We start from the raw sequence: 18,932 nt of genomic DNA on the forward strand, positions 1-18,932 counted from the left end.
CTTAAAATAAAGCCCTTCCCTCCCTCCTCTCTGTGTCTCCCAGCCGCCCACTTACCCTACAGGAGGCACGGTTGTTTTTTAGTTCAGTTTGGTCTAGGCACACACGGACAAAGGAAATATTCTGTTATAACCCTTTTGTACACAAATGTAAAAAAACCCCCCAAAGTACTGTGTGCTGATCTGTCCCTTGTTTCTTCCCCCTAGAAACATCGGACGGCTGGGGCTCACCTGGGCACGTCCGTCCTAACCTCTGTCCGGTTTCTCCCCTCTTGGGTATTTTTCTTGATTTGTAAGAGCTCTTTATATATGGGGATATTGGCCGTTTGCTCGGGTTGGAAGCTGGGATGTTGCTTCTTTTATAGATTCTCTGGGCGTTTGTTGCTCCTGTGAAATTCTGGGCACGGGAAGAGATTGTCACTGTTTTTCTCTGAGTACCATTTTTCAGGGTCGGTTTGGGGAGGGGTCTCATCCACATGAATTCCAGATACTTGCGCCCCTCCCCCACGTCCAGGCACACCCTCAGGGGACTGACTGACCAGCCTGGGTCAGTTACTTCCAGCCGGGCCATCCTTAGAAGGAGAGAAGAGTCAACCACAGGGGTGCAGAGACCTGTGGCAGGTCCTCCTTTATTCTGGAAACGTGCTCGGTCACCCGCTCTGTGCTGGTCCAGCGTGTGGCACACACCCATAGGTGAGTCACACTGTCCCGCCCCCCCTGAGCTAGCTCACAGCACGGTAGAAGATTCAGGAGCGGCCACGACTTGGCTGGGGCGTCCCAGGGCGACCCGGGGCCCGGCACGGAGCCCAGTAGCCCCAGAGCCCCAGGGCCCTCGCTGCCCAGCCTGCCTCCACCCCAAAGAGCACTGGGCTGAATCTTGAGATGGTGGCTGCTTTGTTTGAACCAAAAGAATCTCGACCCAGTTCCTGGTCTCCCGGCAAATGGGAGCTGTTAATGGGACTCGCTTGTAAGGTGGCTGCGGGGACTGCATTGGGGCAGGCAGTGAGCACGTGCTCGACACGTGGAGGTGAATTTTACAATTGCACGCGGGCGTGCCCGCATGTGTGAGGGCGAGGTGTGGCCCTGGCGTGCGTTTGGTCTGGGGGCATGGGGGGCGGGGCACCCTTACAACTGGCTACAGCAGCAATGGAAGCTGGGCAACTTCTGGTGGTTGGGGGGTTGCAGCAGCCCCCCTCTGCCCTCTCAGAAAAAACGAGGGCATAGTTCAGCATCTCCAGGAGCTGGGGAGGGAGTTAGGGGTGAAACGCAGCAAAGGCCTCAAAGTCCCGCAGGAGGGCTGCCCCTGGGGAAGCAGGTCCGGGACTTTCAAGGCCCTGGCGTGCTGGGGAGAGAGGACACGGGAAAGGGGGCTGCAGGCCGGCCTAGGCTACAAAGGGGCAGCGCACCTGCATTAAGGCCCCGGGCGAGAGAGACCCCGAGGCCAGCCTCTGCCCCACCTCCCGTCCCCAGAAGGTCTGAGTGCCCCTGCGCACGGACTCAAGGACGGCACAGTCCCAGACAGCGGCTCCGTCCCTGACCGTCCTCCTCTGGCCCAGGAGTCCAGGGGAAAGGTGGTGTCATCTCCTCCACCACCGTCCCCCTTAGGTGTATCGGTTCCCCGCTCGCCTGCAGGGACACCAAATTTGGCGGGGAGGGCGGAGGGAGGGTTGGGAGGAGCGCGGAGGGTGGGCGCTGGGCGCCGCGGGCTGGATGGAGTTTATGGGCTGCGGAGAGGCCGCCGGACCGGACCGGGGACCAGAGCGCAGCGCCCGTCCTCGGGCGGGACAGCCTTCGGTTCGGCGGCTCGAAGCCTCACGCGCCACTTCCGCCGGCCCGGGGCCTCCTCCGGGAGGGAAGGGCACCCCAGGGCAAACTCCGTCGCCCTCCTGCAGCCCCCTCCCCTTTGCGGCGCGCGCGCTCCCAGGTGCGCAGCCCACCCAGCCGCCTCGGCCTCCCTTCGCTGGCGGGGGCAGGACCCGGCGGCAGGGGCGCAGCGCGGGGGGCGGGATCCGGGGGTCGCGCCCCGCGCCCGCCAGGGCACCCACCCACTCCGCAGTTCCAACGCGGCGGCTCGGAAAGCGGCGCGCAGGCCGTGCCGGGCGGGGGCGCTCTTGAGCCTGGTTTGGGATTTTTACCCACCGCGCCAGCCGCATGCCGGGGCAGGGGCGGTGGGCAGTGGGAGCCGCCGGCGGGCGGTGTGGCCGCTGGGTGCGGGTGCGGGGCGTCTAGGGCGCTGCGGCTTTAGAACCCGGTGTAGAGGCCGGCCGAGGGATTTCGGATCCCCGGGGATTCGGGAGACGAAGGAAGGGGAAGGGGGATCGGTGGGAGGGGAGTCCGCCAAACGGAACGTTCGGGGAATCGGAAGGGGCCTGGCTGATCCCACGCCCCCACCCTCTCCGCAGCCGAAGGGGGTGGCGAGCAAGGGGCGGGGTGGGGGTGGGGGTGGGGGTGTCAACGATCTGGGGGAGGGCGAGTGCCCGAGGGCCGGACCACCCCCTCACCCCCGCCCCCCACGTGCCGAGCCCTCCTCGTCCCCGGATACGCGCGCCCCTGAGGGCTGTGCGTTTGCACTCGCGGACGCGCGCGCCCACACAGGGTCTGACTTCAGGTCAACTTTCACGCGGCTCGCGGGTGTGTGTGCACACGGCCGTGTCCGCACGCGCGTGCACACCCCCGCCTCAGGTGCCCACCTCCCGTCGCCTCCCAAAGTCTCGTCTCCTAGACCTCGGGGGCTTCTGCTCCAAACGGTGGCCTGGGGCGGCGGCGGGGGCGCGCGGGGCGGACCCCGAGGAAAGGGCGAGGCTGCCTCCCGGCTCCCCTCGCCGCCCCCGCGGTCCAACTTCCCCTCCCGAGGCCACCTCCGGACACCCCCCGTCCACCGACGTGCGGAGCCAGGCCGCCGCCCGCCCTCCGGCCGCCCCCGCCCGCGTCCCCCGCCCCTCCTCCAGCCCTCCCCGCTCCGGCTCCTACAGGAAACCTTCGATCACGCTCAGAAAGAATGTGCTACAACCTCGGCGCTGCCGCGGCCGCCGACACCGCGCCCGAGCCGGAGCCGGAGCCGGAGCCCGAGCCCGAGCCCGAGCCGCCCCGCCTGCCCGGCCGGCCCCGGGCTCGCAGCGCGCGGTCCCCGCCGCCGCCCCGCGCTCGCCCCGCGCTTGACGCAGTGAGCGCCGCAGCCCGGCTCCCGCCGGCTCCGCTCCGCTCCCGGTCGCAGGCCGAGCCCAGCCCGGCGGGCTCCGGGAGGGGCGGGCAGGGCGCGAGGGGGAGGAGATCTGTCTGGAGCCAGCGAGCCCGGCGGAGGAAGAGGAGGAGGAAGGAGGGGAAGCCGCCGCCGCCGCCGCCGCCGCCGCCGCGCTCCGGGGATCTGGGCGCGCGCGCTCCGCTCGCCCGCGACGGTGGCGCCAGCCCCCGGCCCGCACACGGGCCCAGGTAGGAGGGGGCCGGTGGGGGAGGGAGCTGCGCGGGGGCTGCGGGGGCTGCGGGGGCGGGGGTCCCCTCTGCCGCAGCCGCGGAGCTGGCGGGTCCCCGCCCCTGGGGCAGGCGGGGAGGAGGCTCTCCCCGGCGGCGGTGGGGGCGGGCGCGGGGTCCCCCCGCGGCTCTCAGCGCCCTGGCCGCTCCGGCCCCCCGCGCCCTGTCCGGGGCGTCCGCGCCGGGGCCGACTCCCCCCCGCCCGTGTGGCTTCGGTTGCGGCGCGTTGAGTCCGCGGTTTCGGGGCACCCCCCACACCCAGGGCTCCGAGTCGGGCGCACCCGAAGTTAGCGGTCGCCGGGCGCCGGCCGGACAAACTTCCCTCCCCGACGCCGCGGCCCGAAGGCCCGGGACTCCGGACCCCTCGGGCTAGGAGGCGCCTCGGGGACCCCGAAACTTTCCTGAGCGCTGTGAGAGCGAAGGGCGGGCTGGGCAGGGACGGGGAGGGGGGGACGGAGTGGTCTTGCCTGCGAGTGCGTGGTGGTAGCCGGGGCGCCCCAAGTTGGCCCGGGGACTGCCCCTCCCCAACCTGGAGCCCCATCTTAGAGTAGAGGGCGGGCAAGGAGTAGACGGAGGGCGCCTAGCCTCCGCGCAGGCAGGATGGGGAAGCAGCGCTGCGCCCTGCGCCTCTGGAGCCCTGGAGGGGGTGTTGCAGGACCCCCCCGCCCCACACACACACACACTCCGTTTGCCTGGCCCTGCCCGTAGATGCCGAGCCCGCGGGAAGGACCCGGTTCGCGGCTATTAATAGGCTCCTGTGACCCGAACCTTTCCAGGCCCGGGGAGCTGCGAAGCTGGGCTTGGCTGCGGGGTGGGGCGGGACCCCAGGCCCCGAACTGGCTCCCTTCCCAGCTCTCGGCGTCCCTATCCTGTCGCTCTACCCTCCACGCCCCCCTCCCCGCTCTCCTCCCACTCTTTCCATCCCGGCCTCGGGGTGTCGCCCCCCCCCAACTTTTTCTCGTCCCAAATTGCACGGTGTGGCCTGTGGCCGCCCTGTCAGTCCGGGGGTCGGGGCCAGATTGGCGCGATGGGCGCACATTCCCCAAGCGAGTCCTCCTCCGCTGAACGGGTGTGGGGTTCCTGGGGCCAGCCTGCCAGGGATGAGCGGGGATTTCCTCCCGTCAGCGTCTCTTCCTCCCAACGCACACACACAAGCGCGCAACACCTTGGCCCACCCCTGCGGGCAGGTCGCCACCCCCGAGTGAGGGGCCGCCGCCGGCAACCCTGGGGAGATGTGGAGAGCCGAGGGGACTCGCGGAGCTCCGGAGAGGGTTTTGGGGTGTAGCTACAACCGCATGTGCAGGGAGGAGGCGATGTCCTGGTGGCCTCCCTTCCAGCGTCGCCTTCACGCAACCCGAAGGCCCAGGAGGATTCCGTTTCCTCCTCCCACCTTATCCCAACACTCGGATCCAAGCTGGAGTGCATTTGAGGGTCTGGGGGGCGGGGAATATGGAATACTTCTTCCCGTCTGCCCATCTGCGGAGCCCAGCTCCCAAGCGGCTTGGGGGTCTTTGTCCCCCAGGGCTGGCCGCCGCCCCGCCCCCTCCCTTAACTCGGGGACCCCAACGCCTTCCAGCGCTCTCGCGTGCTGCGCTCAAGCAGTCTCACAGCTCTGTTGAGCGCGGTGTCGCATCCTTTTCCCTGCTCTGGGTCTGGGGGTGGGGCAGGGGGCGTGGATCGCAGCACTGGGTCCCCGACAGATGTCCTCGCGGCGGCGCCGGCGTCTCTCTGAAACAGATTTAATGACTTACACGCAGACCGCCTAGCGGCGCGGCCACGGGGGAGGGGCGACCCAGCCGAGACTCGAGGACAGGTCGCAGCTGGAAGGCGCAGCCTCTGCTCGGGCTGCTGGGGCGGGGGGGGGGGGGGGCGCGATAACAAGGACCCCAAAGCCGGCCCTTCGGCTCCGTCTCCAATCCCCTGCTCCCCCCAACTCTGTGCTTGGATCCCTGCGCCTGCCCACAGATCCTCCGATTGTGGGGACCTTCCCTTGAGGACTTCTACCCTGCCCCCCGCAGTTGGCCTCTGAGCCCCTCGGCAGAGCCCCTACCCTGGGAGGCCAGATACCTGCCTCGGGGTTGGCCAGTGCAGGTACAGGGCGTGCTGTGGCCTCTGGCCTCGGCTTACATGCTGCAGAAATGGGCTCACATCCCTTGGAACAGGCGAGCCATGAGAAGGTCGGGATCTAACTGTGGCCAGGCGCCTAGCACAGTCCCTGGCATGCTGGAGACGTGCATCCACTCCATCCTTCCAGGGCGGAGGTGGTCGGCCAGCAAGGGTCTGGGGGAAGTGAGAAAGGGAGGGAGCCAGTCACCTCTGGCAGGGGGTTGCCTAGGAAAAGCCGCTCGGGGATCTCGGTCACTACTGAGCATTTTCCGGGCAGAGCGAGGCCAGAGGCTGGAAGGTGGCTTTCTGGGACCTACCAAGAGTGACCCGAGTCGCCTCTGAGAGAGGACCGGTCTTGCCCCATTCCAAGCTGCAGCTGGAGGCCTTCTGAAGGCGAGGGGAGACTTGTCACCATCCTCTCTGTCCCCTGTGCCCAGGCCTGGCGTATCTGAGGCTTGGAGTACCTACGTGGTGATACACCTTGGCCTGCACCGGCTGGGACAGGGGTGTGGGTAGGGGGCTGCCCCAGAGAAAGGCCACGTACAGCCCAGATGCCCCAGATGGCCCAACAGCCTTCTTCCCTGTGCCTCCCCCCTGACCCTGGAGCTGTCTCTGTCTGCGCCCGGTACTTGTAGATAACTGTGGGGGGCACACCAGCTCTCGCCCTGCACCGCACCCTCAAAGGAGCCCCAGCAGACAGGCAAGAGAGGGCCCCAAAGCACGAAATTCCTAAATTTTCCTAAATTCCAGCCTGGCAGGGGGAGGGCAGCTCAGAACCCTCCCTGTGCTTCCTGGTCAGCCTTCTGTGCCCGGACGGGGCTGGGGCTGGGGGCTGGCCAGTCCATATAGGACTTGCTTGTGCTGTGGACGTTCATTCACATTCTCTCTCCGGTCCCCACACACTATAGGATTTATCTTGATTTGCTGCCTTTGAATTGAGTCAACTCTTTTGTATGCTTGGTGAATTGCCCAGCTGCTGGCGGGGAGCGGAGAGCGTGCTGGGGGTACTGAGGCCGGGAATCAGAGGCAGGCGGGGGACAGGAAGCGGGGAGGGGGCGCGGGCGCCTGCGGTGTGTGTGTGTGTTGGGGGGGGGGGTGAGGACCGACCAGGCTGTGCGGGGAGGCGAGCAAGGCCCTGAGCTGGGAACCTGGCTGATCGAGGGGTTATGCCCAGGCCTGCCCGGCTGGAGCAAGGAGCCGGCAGGGGTCAGGAGGCTCCATCCTGGGGATCGAGAGTGCCCCCTCGGCCCCTGCTCTGGATGGGCTGTGAGGCATGGGGCAAACGTCCGTGCTTCTCTTGACTCAGTTTCCCTGGCTGTGATCTGCGGGAGGAGGGTCTAACACACGCAGGTTGTGAGGGTCAAACTAAACGGGAAGAGAGTGCGAGAACCCCGGAGTCATCCCAGAGGTGGGGGTGAGTAAGGGAAGGAAGGGGAGCCAGGACCGGGGAGGAGGGGCGGCGGCCCTACCTGTCCCTTCCGCCCCCCCACCCCCCCCCACCCCCGCCCCCCGCGCCGTGTTCTGTGCCTCCAGGTCCGCCTCCTCGACGAGGGCCGGACCGACGGGCCCACCCGGGTCCTGAGAACACCTGGGCTTTGCGTCGTGTGGTGGGGGTCGCGGGTGGCTCGGGCAGGCACCGGCTTCCGCGCGCCCCCCTGACCCGAGCGCCGCCCCCCGCCCCCACCCGCACCTGGATGTGGGAGGAAGGGCAGGAGGGGACGGCGAGGAAAGCAGCCCTCCCGCCTCTCCCGTCCCCCGCCCCCCTCCCGGCGGCCGGGAGGGAGGGAGGGGAGCGGGGCGGGCGCGGGCTCGGAGCCGGACTCGCGTCGGGCGCGGGCGGGGCGGGGGGAGCGCGGGGCGGGGCCGCGCGCGGATCGATGGGCGAAGCTGGGGAGGAATCTCAATCCCCGGAGCGAAGTTAGAGCCTGGAGGACGGCGGCGGCGGCGGCGGCGGCGGCGGCGGGCGCAGCCCGGGAACGCGGCCCGGCGGCAGGTAAGCGCGGCGCCCCGGAGCCCGAGGCCGAGCACGGCGCGCGCCCAGCCTGGGGGGCGCGGGACCCCGCCGGACCCCGCGCGCTGCCCCTGCGCCTTCGGCCCCGTGCGCCCTCGGGGCGCGGCGGGCAAAGTTGGAGGAACTTGGCGCGGGGGTCCGGGTTGGGGTCCGGCCGCCGTCCCCGCTCGCTCTGCCCGTCGCACCCCTGCTCGCTTGCGTGGCCTCGCCCCTTCCCCAGCCCTCCCTCCCCTCGGCGGTCCCCTTCTCGGTCCGCGCCGGGTCCTGCGCCCCAGAGCCGCTGCTCCCAGCGGCCGACCCTCTGAGACCCCCCCCCCCCCCCCAGCCCTGCCCCGTCTGCCCTCCCGGGCCCGGCGTCGCGCGCCTCCTCGTTCTGCTCCGGGACGGTCCGGCCACCCTCGGGGGAGGGGCCGGGGAGTTGAAGCCCTGGCGTGGGGGTGGGGGCCTTTGCTCTGAACTTGGTGGACCCCCGACCTTGGACCCGTTTTCATAGCCGTGTCTTTTGGGGGAGTGGTGCTGAGCCTCCATGCCCCAATCCGCCTGCAAAGACAGGAGTCCCCTTGGAATCCTTTAACAGACGCCTGTCGCCTGCTTGCAGCCCAGGGTCTCCTCGGACACGGACCCCGACCGCCTCTGGCGTCAGCTGCGCGATCTCGGGGCAGATAACCTCCGGATCCTCAGTTTTAACATCTGTACAATGGGGGCATGATGATAACATATACTTTATGGAGGAAACACCACGGCGAAGGCTTAGCCCTGGGGGGCCCCTGGAGGCCTTTCCTCCGGGCCTGGAAGACCAAGCCAGGTTTGCACCGCCCGGCAAAGCCTCAGGTGTGAGCGTCTTCTCTGGGCGCTTGCATCATGGAGCCCTTGCTTGGATACAGCTGTGTCTGCTTTATCGGGCTGGAGGCGGTGTAGAAGGTATTCCCAGGATCTTAGATCCTGTGAGCCTCAGGAACAGGAGCTTTCGAAGTGTGCAGAGTGCAGGGACTTACGGTCGGCAAACCTTTCACAGGGGCCATCTCCAAAAAGACCCCTAGCCTCTGCCCAGCCCTGAGAGGAACGGAGAAAATGGGGCCGCGTTGTTCGGAGCCTCAGAGACTCTGACCACCTGGCCGGCCCCCTGGCCTCCTCCCCAGCCCTGGGTCTGGGCAGCGTTCAGCTTTTAGCTGAACAGCCTTGGGGGGACAGAATCATAAGCCCCACGCCGGGTTTGTGCCCCACTTTGTCGCAAGAGGACTACCCGGAGCTGGAAGCACAAACTCCAGACGGTGGGGTTTGGCGGGAGGAAATGCCCACCTTTCTTCTGCATTTAGGGGTCTGGAAACGGGCCAGGACCCCAGCCCGCACTTTAGTCCCTCATCTTCCTGGGCACGTGCAGGGGGAGGTCTGAACGCCTCCCGGTGGGCAGACGACCTCCAGGTCAGGTTGGCAGCCATGCCCTCCCCGCACGGGAGGACCCTCTCCAGGGAAAGCTCCGCTCTCTCACCCCCCACGGACCTCCCCCTGAGACACAGGCGGCCGGGGTTCTCAGCAGAGCCCGGGGCCGGAGCTTAGGTTGGCAGCCGTTCTCTTAGACTCTGGGATTGGAATCCTTGGACCCCGGGTGCCTCCTTGTCGGCATCACCTGTTTTGGGAGAGAAAAATTAGTGAGGCCGAGAGTCTGTGGCTCAGATGGAGTAAAAAGGGAGCGTCTGCCTGGGTCCCACATCTGCGTGTCCCTAGCACACACACCACACACACATGGACCGTTCTAGATTTCAGTGGGATTTTCTAAACACTCCAGAAGCCCTCTTCCTCAAATCCTCCTGGGTCAGAGCCCCCACCCCCCCACCTAGCTGTCCCTTCCTCCTCAGGCGCCCAGTGCCCACGAGCAGACGACCCTGTTTCTGAGGATGCCGTAGCAGCAGGGAAATTTGTGAGCGGAGGTGCTTGGACGTGGGGCGTTCGCATATCCCGGCAGGAAACAGACAGGCAGACCCTGTCGACGCCCCGCGGGTGGGTGGGTGGCTGGCTGGCGGGTGATACATGTGGAGGGAGGGCGAGGGAGGAAGGATGCCTGTGAGTGACAGACAGCACATAGATCTCCAGGGCCAGGTGACGGGGCCGTAAATTTCCGGGCATGAACCTGGAGCGGATGGTGGCGTTGCCGCGGACATTGGATACATTTGTCATCTCCGCGGTCCCCGCCGCACCCCCCCACAGCGCCCTTCCCATCTTGTTGTCTGTCGTGGATTCCGATTGCTTCCAACAGGGGCTCCGGTGTCGACTGGCCTCGGTCCGTGGCCGATGGTGCCGCCCACGCGGGGGACCGGAGCCCTGATATGGAAGGGACTGTGCTGTCCTCCCTCCCAGCACCTGCTGTGCATTTGGGGAGACTGAGGGCAGGCTTGTCTGAGGGTGCACAGTGAGTGGGGGCAGAGAGGGGGCAAGGGGGTCCTGTACCTGTGCGTTGGTTCAAGTCCTACCAGGCAGGCACCACGTCTGCTGCTGGGGCACCTGTTCCCTGGGTGCACCCCCACCCCCATGCACCTTGCACCAGCCGGTGGCCCTGGAGGGGAGCAGGAAGCTGTGGGCACTCGGCTCCTTTCCCTGGGCCTTCCTGTCCGTCGCCCTCCACACTACCTGCCGGAGTCTGGCTGGCTTTGCCAAGCTCTCCTGGGGCAGAGGAGGGGTTAGAGGGACCATCCTGGGGACCCAGTGGCCATATGGGGGCAGGAACCAAGACCTCTGGCCATTCGAGCTGGAAGAATGCCTGAAGGTGTATTCAGCAAGCATATCGAGGACCTACTGCGCGCTCTGCCCGGAGCCTCGGGACAAGATTGCGATGAGGCTCTGGCATTGGTGGAGCTTGTGTCCAGGGGGTGGGGGCACAGCTGGGGCCTCCTGGGAGCTGGAAACAGGTGCCGGCCTTCTCCAGGCTGGCCTCAGGCTTGGAGGCAAAGCGAGAACGGAGGCCCAGGGCAGCAAGGGCCCAGGAGGGTTGACAGCCTTCTTAGGGTCAAAAACAGGCCAAACCTGGGCTCCCTGCTCTGGGGGATAAGGAGCAGTGGGGAGACTGAGTCACAGAGGCTGGCCCAGCATCTGAGCACTGGGACCAAGGCCACACTCAGGCCTTTCGTTGGCGGCCCCCGCGACCCTGGGGCTGTTCCGTGGTGCCGTCTCTGACTCAGCCCTGTCCGGTCGCCTCCCTTCCTGCCTGACAATGAGCCTTAGTTTCTCAGGATTTATGGCCAATCCTGCCTTCGGGGTTTTCCTCCTCCAGGAGCTGGCCCCCAGCTCCTCCTTGGGGGGCTGTTCTGCCCCAGGTCGGGGGGCTCCCAGAGGAGGGGTCGGGCCAGTCCTTAAAGGGTGGGCAGTGTTTGGATGATCCAGAAGGAAGGGGCGGGCTCAGAGGCCTTTGGGGGAAGCGGTGGGCAGGGCTGGGAGAGGGGCTTCGACAGGCAGCCGGGCATTAAGGGTAGGACCCCCCCTTGTGGCCTGGGGACAGCCTCCCACAGACTCAGGGGTTGGCCTCTGCATCTGTAATGCCTCAGCATCCCCAGACCAGGTTGGGGTGTAGAGAGAGTCCGGTCTGGGCGTCCATGCGAAGGACGAAGAGGGTGGGGGGCGTAGCCTGAGGACTGTTTGGCTGCCGGCCATCAGTAGGCGTCCATTGCAGTCCACAGGGCCTCTGGTTCAACCCCTCCATTTAACAGATGGGGAGACTGAGGCCCAGATAGTGTGGCAAGCCAGCGTCAGAGCTGGCGGGAGCATCCAGGCGCGGCCCTGCTCCTGTGCTCGTGGCCTGCACCCCGCCTCCTGCTCTGCCCTGGAGGGAGCGGAGCTTCCTTGCCTCACAGACGGGCCCCCGAGGCCCTGCCCGCAGCCTGGGTGTTGGGGGGGAGGGTGTGCGCACAGCGGCCTGACCCACGAGCCATGCCCTGCCCCTGCCTGCCACCCTTGAGGCCCCCCCCAGAAGCTCATGTCTCTGCCCCTCCAGGGGCTGCGTGTGGAAGGGTGTTCACGAAGCCCTGGTGGCTGACAGCCGTCCACGGCATTGCAGACGGGCACGGGTGGCAGGTGGTCCGTGCCCGCCCAGGGGATGTGCACGGGGCCTGCTGGGTCCGGTGGGAGTCCTCCCGTGGGATGGGAGTCCTCTTGCGGGTGGGGGTCCTCCTGTGTGCGGGGGTCCTCTCGCGGGGGGGTCCTCCCATGGGGTGGTGGTCCTCCCGTGGGTGATGGTCCTCCCGTGGGGTGGGGGTCCTCTCGCAGGCGGGGGTCCTCCTGTGGGGTGGGGATCCTCTCGCGGGTGGAGATCCTCCCATGGGTGGCAGTCCTCCCACGGGGTGGGGGTCCTCCTGTGGGATGGGAGTCCTTTTGCGGGTGGGGGTCCTCCTGTGTGTGGAGGTCCTCTCGCGGGGGGATCCTCTCGTGGGGTGGTGGTCCTCCTGTGGGCGGTGATCCTCCCGTGGGGTGGGGGTCCTCTCTCAGGCAAGGGTCCTCCCGTGGGGTGGCGGTCCTCCCACGGGGTGGCGTCCAACCATGGGTGGCAGTCCTCCCGTGGGTGGGGGTCCTCCTGTGGGTGGTGGTCCTCCGTGGGGTGGAGGGTCCTCCCGTGGGGTGGGGGTCCTCCCGTGGTGTGGCAGTCCTCCTGTGGGGTGAGGGGTCCTCTCGCGGGCGGGGGTCCTCCCATGGGGTGAGGGTCCTCCTGGGGGTGGTAGTCCTCCCACGGGGTGGGGGTCCTCCCGTGGGGTGGGGGTCCTCCCGTGGGGTGGCGGTCCTCCCACGGGGTGGCGTCCAACCATGGGTGGCAGTCCTCCCGTGGGTGGGGGTCCTCCTGTGGGTGGCGGTCCTCCGTGGGGTGGGGGTCCTCCCGCAGGCGGGGGTCCTCCCATGGGGTGAGGGTCCTCCCACGGGGCGGCGGTCCTCCCGTGGGCGGGGGTCCTCCCGTGGGCGGCGGTTCTCTCGTGGGGTGGAGGGTCCTCCCATGGTGTGGCAGTCCTCCTGTGGGGTGAGGGGTCCTCTCGCGGGCGGGGGTCCTCCCATGGGGTGAGGGTCCTCCTGGGGGGTGGTAGTCCTCCCACGGGGTGGGGGTCCTCCCGTGGGGTGGCGATCCTTCCGTGGGGTGGAGGGTCCTCCCGTGGTGTGGCAGTCCTCCTGTGGGGTGGGGGGTCCTCCCATGGGGTGAGGGTCCTCCCATGGGGCGGCGGTCCTCCCGCAGGTGGGGGTCCTCCTGTGGGTGGGGGTCCTGGAGGATGAGCAGCATCCTGGAGGCCCTCTCGTGTGTACTAGCAGATTCTGGGTTTATTTCTAGCAGGATCAAACTCAGGCGCCTCCTTGTCATCAGCTCTCTTTCATTTAATAACCGCAGAGACACAAATGCAGGTGGCCGCGCGCTGCCCCCCACTCCAGCCTGAGGAGGGCCCCGCTGGCCCTGGCAGGCGGAGGACCGTGTCTAGGAAGGGGGCTTTCCAGGCCCCTGGGCACACAGCGCGCGCCTCAGAGAGGAGGCTGTGCTGCGTGGCCAGGGGACAGGGGTCAGGGAGTCCCGTGCCTGTCCTGTGCCGGCAACACAGAGCCCCGAGCAGCGGCTGGGGTGTTGGCCCAGCGCCCTGGCAGCGCCCATAAGCGTGGACGCCCCGTTCCCCGCTCCTCCCTGAAGGCCACGTCCACCATCCCACCCTCCGCCGCCGCCCCCGAAGCCCAAGGGGCCGGGGAGCCTCCAGAGGTGTCTCCGGAGCCTGTGCTTGGCCTCCACAGTTTGCACTGAGGGGTGTCCCCTGAGTCCGAGAGCCCTGTGGAAGCTTCTGGAAGGGCCTGGCTGAGGGTCAGAGGGTGGCTGAACCTCAGTGCTTTCATCTGCCAGATGGGCCCACAGCACAGCCCCATCCTGGGGTGTCGGGGCTGGGAGCCGGGTCTGGGTGCCACAGGTCCCGGTCGGGAGGCCCCGACGGTGGGGCGGATTTCTTCCCTTCGCTGAGCCTGGTGTTTCTCTGTAACGGGAGTGGGGGCCAGGGTAGGTGGCCAGCCGCGGTCGAGTCCGAACGGACGCAGGTTCTGTAGACGACAAAGCCGTCGCCGGTCTGGTGGAGTCCCCAGGGCTGTCCGTTCTGTGGCCTGGAGCTCACTTAGCCCCTCAGCCCTGGCTTCCTCGGGAGGTCCTGTGTGCTCAGAGGCAGGGACAGGGGGTGCTGGCGAAGGGGCCAGTGTGGCCGGCCACTGGGGGCGAGGGGTCAGCGGGAGAGGTGGCGGACAGGTGTGGGGGGGGGGTGGCGGCGTGCTTGGGAAGAGCCAGATCTCACTCTCTCTGCTTCGGGGAGCTTTTTGGGGGGGGTTTGAGCCGTGAGTGACGAGGTTGGCTGGTGTGTTTAAAGGATCCCTGTGTTTGGGGGTGAACGCAGGGTTTGGGGGGGCATGAGTGGGAATGGGGCACCCGGCTGGGAGTCTCGGCTGACGTCGGGGAGGGAGGGGGCGGCCCGAATCAGGCTGACGGCGCTGCTGATGGACGGACAGGCTGCGTCTGTCTGACGCTGCCCAAACGCCTGGGGCTTCCTTCCTATAGAGAAAACTGTTGTGCAAAGCGAACCCTGTCCTCCGCTTGTGTCCGTGATGAAACGAGGCAGGCGTTTGTGCAGAGAACAGGGTCGTGGGAAGCAAGTCCTGTTTCCGCCTTGACACCCGTTAGCGTCTCAGAAATGTCCGGAACCCCCCAGAAGGGACCGTGACGAAGCCCGGTACGCATGGCACGCCGAGCCCTCGGGTGCTTGGGTGGAGGTGGGGCCCCGGGGAATCCGTGGCAGGTGGCGGGCAGGCTTCCCCTGGGAGACGCACCGCTCGGGTCTGAGCTTGGGAGTGAGCGGATGTGTGCACGTGTGTGCGTGTGCCACATACGTGTGCGCCCCCGCCCTCCCCCCTCGGAGGCGGGAGTGCGCACCGGCTGTGGCCCCGACGAAGGGCACCTTCCGACCTCGGAGGCCTCTGTCTGAGTGTTTCGTTCCTATGAAATGAACGTGTCGTCTGCTTTTTTTTTATTTTTTGCAAATTCAGTAGAGCAGACCGAGGCTGTAGAATGAAGGGTGCGTGAACGCTCCCAGGGGCTCCCGGAGGCCCCCCGTTTGGACTGCGTGAGCCCCACGGGCCCGGGGCGGGGGGGGGCGGACGGCGGGCGAGACGTGGGCCGGGGAGGCGTCTGCCGTCTGACAGACGCGGGCTTATTCTGGTGTCCTCATTATGCTGTCCCCACAGAGCAAGAACATGCTAGGTCTGAAGGAATGCGATTCGCCAGAGACGGCTTTTTAGAAAAAACAGCTCACCAGAAACCCAGTGTTTCCACCGGCCTTAATCCACGCGAGTCGGGGCTGAACCGGGCAGCTGTGCCCAGGACAGGAAGACGGCCACGCTGGCAGGCCCCAGTGCGTGCGTGCCTGTGCGCGCGCGCGCGCACACACACACACTGACAAACAGCCCCCTGCAGGACGCGCCCGTGCAGCCTCCCACACGCACTCGTGCACCCATGGCACCCGTCATACCTGTGCACGCACAGCACACGCTCTCCTCTTTGAGGCACACGTGCGAACACGCCAGCCGGCATTGTGCCCGGGCACTCTAAAGTGACACACGCACGTCACGCCCGACCCCTGGATGAATCTCTGCACGTCCGCACGCGCTCTGATGTCCTCGAGAACACGTCCGGCCACACACGGCCACGTCATCTGCCACGCACACTGGTGCAGTCGAACACAGTGTTTGTGCTTCGATGTGTCCTCGTGCGCCCCTGTGGGAGTGCTTCAGCAGGCGCACGCGCCCAGTCGTGTCCTGTGTGCTGACAGGCAGGGGGCTGGCGGAGGGCTCCTGTGGGCCGCCTGTGTGGGAGCCTCCTTTCTGGCTGGGGGGGGGGGGGCTCGCTCCATTGTGGGGTCACCTTCACGGTGCCAGCCGCTGCACGGACCCGGGGGTCACACACCCGGCTGTGCCCTCACAGGGTCCTCGGGAAGCCGAGGGGAGGAGGGCTTCCCTTCCGGGCACACGGGGGTCCCTCGGGCAGACAGGTGGACGGTGTGCAGGCAGAGGGCCTGGTTGTTCTGGAGGGGGGCACGCCATCCACGGAGGGCCCGAGGTCTCTCCTGTTTACCTCTGCAGAAGGTGGGGGGCTGGGAGGGGGATCCTGAACCCTCAGTGGTCCCACAGCCAGGAGGTGACAGGATCCCATTCAGCCCTTCCAGCTCCCACTCTCCTCTGGGGAGGAGAAATGTCTGGAAATTCTACATTCAGGGAGAAAGAGCCGTTTTGGGGGACAGGTGATGGGAGGCACGGGTGCTTCTTGGGAAGAAGGAAGCCGGGCTGAGCTTCAGAATCAGAGCTTCGGGGCTGTTGCAGCTGTGCTCTTCCAGAAGGGGCAACAGGCTTGGAGGGCAGCCCCCGCCGCTCGGGACCCTAGGCTCCTGTCCCGCCCGCCTGCCCCGACCTCCGTCCCAGGGGGCCTGCTGGAACCGCAGGACCTCGCACTCCCCCGCGTGCCCATTTCACAGACGACCAGGCCGAGACACGGAGACGTGACGGTGTGGGCTCACCGCTTACAAGTGCCAGAGCCCGGATCTGCCTGTCACAGACAGGTGCCCCTCCCACCCCAGGCAACCCTCTGCCCATTTTACAGATGGGTGAGCCGAGCCTTCCTGAGGAGGGAGAGCGTGTCACTGGCTGTCGCCAACCTGGGCTGGCCCTTGATGCAGAGGCACCAGGGTCTGCCCTGGACGAGGGGCCGAGGGAGAAGCCTGCCTTCCTTGGGTGGAGGGTGAGGGGCTCGTGGGGCCCAGGCCACTCCCTGTCTGCCCCTGCCCAGGGTTCTTTGTCCTGCATGGTCGGCAGGAGTCAGGGAGGGAGGCAGCCATGGAGTTCGATTGTGGGGGAGTACCCAAGGTCCTCAGGAAATGATCCCTAGGTCATGTGGGGTGTGGAGTCCTAGGGGTGACGGTGGCGAGGCCATGGCCTTGGGGGCTTGTAAGTTATTCTGAAGGCTGTTCTCAGAACAAGGTGGCAAAGAGGGCGTGACCAGCGGAGGTGCGGTGGGTTGTGCAAAGCGTGCCTCCCCACCTCCCCTGTTCCACGACAGCTTGACCCGGAGGGCATTCACCTACCGTGACGTTGGAGGTGTGCACGCCCATTACACGTCCACGCGCCCCCGGGGGGTGCTCTTGAGTGGTTGCCCTGCGTTTATGGAGTTGTGGACCCGGTGACAAGCCAGTGTCGAACGTGCGCGTCACCCCAGAGGACCCCGGTCCGCCTGTGCACCTGCCCCCGGCACCGACCCACGGGCTCTCTCTAGAGATGCCCCTTCTCTGGGTCTTTCCCACGTGGTTTCCTGTGCGTGGCTTCTTCCACTCAGCAGAACGCCTCCGAGCATCTGCATCCCGTGGCCCGAGATGGTAGCTTGCTTACTTTTGTGTCTGGATACGATTCCGTTCTTCGCCGAACCGAGTTGTACGTACCCGGACGCCAATCGTGGGCATTTGGATGGGGTGCGGTTTGGGGCCGCCGTGAACTTCGGCATAGAGCCTTTGTGTGGACGTGTGCGTTTGTTTCTCTTGGGCGGGGTCCTCGCAGTGGTCGTACGGTAAGTTCGTATTTAAATTGCTAGCAATTTAAGAATTTTCTAAAGTGCCTGCCCCGTGTTATGTTCCCGCAGTGATGCGTGAGGGTCGTGGTGGTCTTTCCCTTGTGGACATTCAGGTGGGCGTATCTCACTGTGGTTTCAACTGGCCTGATGATCGATGAAGTTGAACATTTCTTCATGCATTCGTTAGGCATTCACATTCCTTTTTCGATGAAAATTTCTATTCAAATCTTTTGACCGTGTTCAGGGGTTCATTTGTCTTCCTGAGTTTCAAAACTATTCAGAATTATTGGGGGAATTCTTTATACGTTCTAGATACAAGTCATTTATCAGAAATGTGATTTGCAGGGGCGCCTGGGTGGCTCAGTCGGTTGAGCGTCCGACTTCAGCCAGGTCACGATCTCGCGGTCCGTGAGTTCAAGCCCCACGTCGGGCTCTGGGCTGATGGCTCGGAGCCTGGAGCCTGCTTCCGATTCTGTGTCTCCCTCTCTCTCTGCCCCTCCCCCGTTCATGCTCTCTCTCTGTCTCAAAAATAAATAAACATAAAAAAAATTAAAAAAAAAAAAGAAATATGATTTGCAAATACCTTATGCTAGTCTGTCTATAGCTTGTCTTTCATTTTTTTTAAAGGTGTTTTTTAGGGCACAGGAGTTTTTATAATAGAGTCTGGTTTGTGCATTGTTTTTCCTTTATGGTGTTTCTTTTACGTTTTTGGTGTTTAAGGATTTTTTGCTTAAGCCAAGGTCACAAAGATTTTCCTCTGTGCCTTTTTTGAGACGTTTTATAGTCTTGCATTTGGGTCTGTTTTTAAGCTGATGTTTGGGCACGGCATATAAGGGTGTAAGTTCAGTTCTTGGTGTATGGATACCTAATTGTCCCCGTACCATATTTTGAATATTGCCTTCTCTGTGTTAAGTTTTCTGGGGACCAGAAGGGTAAGGGTTTACTTGTGGGCTCTCACTTCTATTGCACTGATGTACTTGTCTGTTGAACCATACTGTCTTGATTACTGCAGCATTGCACTAAGTTAAAACATTTTTTTTTTTAACATTTATTCATTTCTGAGAGACCCAGAGAGGCAGAATATGAGCGGGGGAGGGGCAGAGAGAGAGAGGGAGACACAGAATCTGAAGCAGGCTCCAGGCTCTGAGCTGTCAGCACAGAGCCCGTGACCTGAGCCGAAGTCAGATGCCCAACCAACTGAGCCACCCAGGCGCCCCGATTGCGCTGAGTTTTTAAAGTGTGTGGCGTTAAGTCCTCCAAAGTTGTTTTTCTTCTTGAAAAATTGTTTTGGCTATTCTAACTCCTTTGTACTTCCATGTAAATTTTAGGATCAGCTGGTCAGTGTCTTAAAAAAAAAGAAAAGAAAAGAACCTGCTGGGATTTTGATGGGCTTGTGTTTAATTTATGGATCAGTTTGGGAATATTAAGTATTCCAATCCATGAACATGGAATATCTCTCCATGAATTTAGGTCTGTAATTTCTCTTAGCATTTTTTTTTTTTCTATGTGAAAGTCTTGCTAATTAAATTTCTTTTGTTAAATTTATTCCTGCATGGTTTTTGATGCTATTGGGAATGGAATAATTTTCTTAATTTCATTTTCAGATTGTTTGTTGCTAGTACACAGGAATAAAATTGAGTTTGGTGTATTGATCTTTTATCCCACAATCTTGCTAAATTTAATTGTTACCTAGTTCCAGTAGACTTTTGTGGACTCCTTAGATTTTCTACATACAGGATCATGTCATCTGCAAAT

The 18,932-nt window shown here is 64.4% G+C and overlaps 1 protein-coding gene across 3 annotated transcripts in view; it reads left to right on the plus strand.

The window, feature by feature from the left end:
- Positions 1–3,289: 3,289 nt before the first annotated feature.
- Positions 3,290–18,932, plus strand: part of ELFN1 (extracellular leucine rich repeat and fibronectin type III domain containing 1) — a 69,977-nt gene continuing 54,334 nt past the window's right edge. Inside the window, exon 1 of one of the 3 annotated variants that reach the window (XM_045460147.1) lies at positions 3,290–3,426. The gene's annotated coding sequence lies outside the window, so the exon portion shown is untranslated. Of the gene's footprint in view, positions 3,427–6,673; positions 6,986–7,458; positions 7,565–18,932 lie in introns of those variants that run through there. The other 2 variants (XM_045460149.1, XM_045460148.1) reach the window with 2 other exon arrangements.

Source organism: Leopardus geoffroyi, chromosome E3 (genome assembly GCF_018350155.1).
Source record: "Leopardus geoffroyi isolate Oge1 chromosome E3, O.geoffroyi_Oge1_pat1.0, whole genome shotgun sequence".
Classification (NCBI taxonomy): domain Eukaryota; kingdom Metazoa; phylum Chordata; class Mammalia; order Carnivora; family Felidae; genus Leopardus; species Leopardus geoffroyi.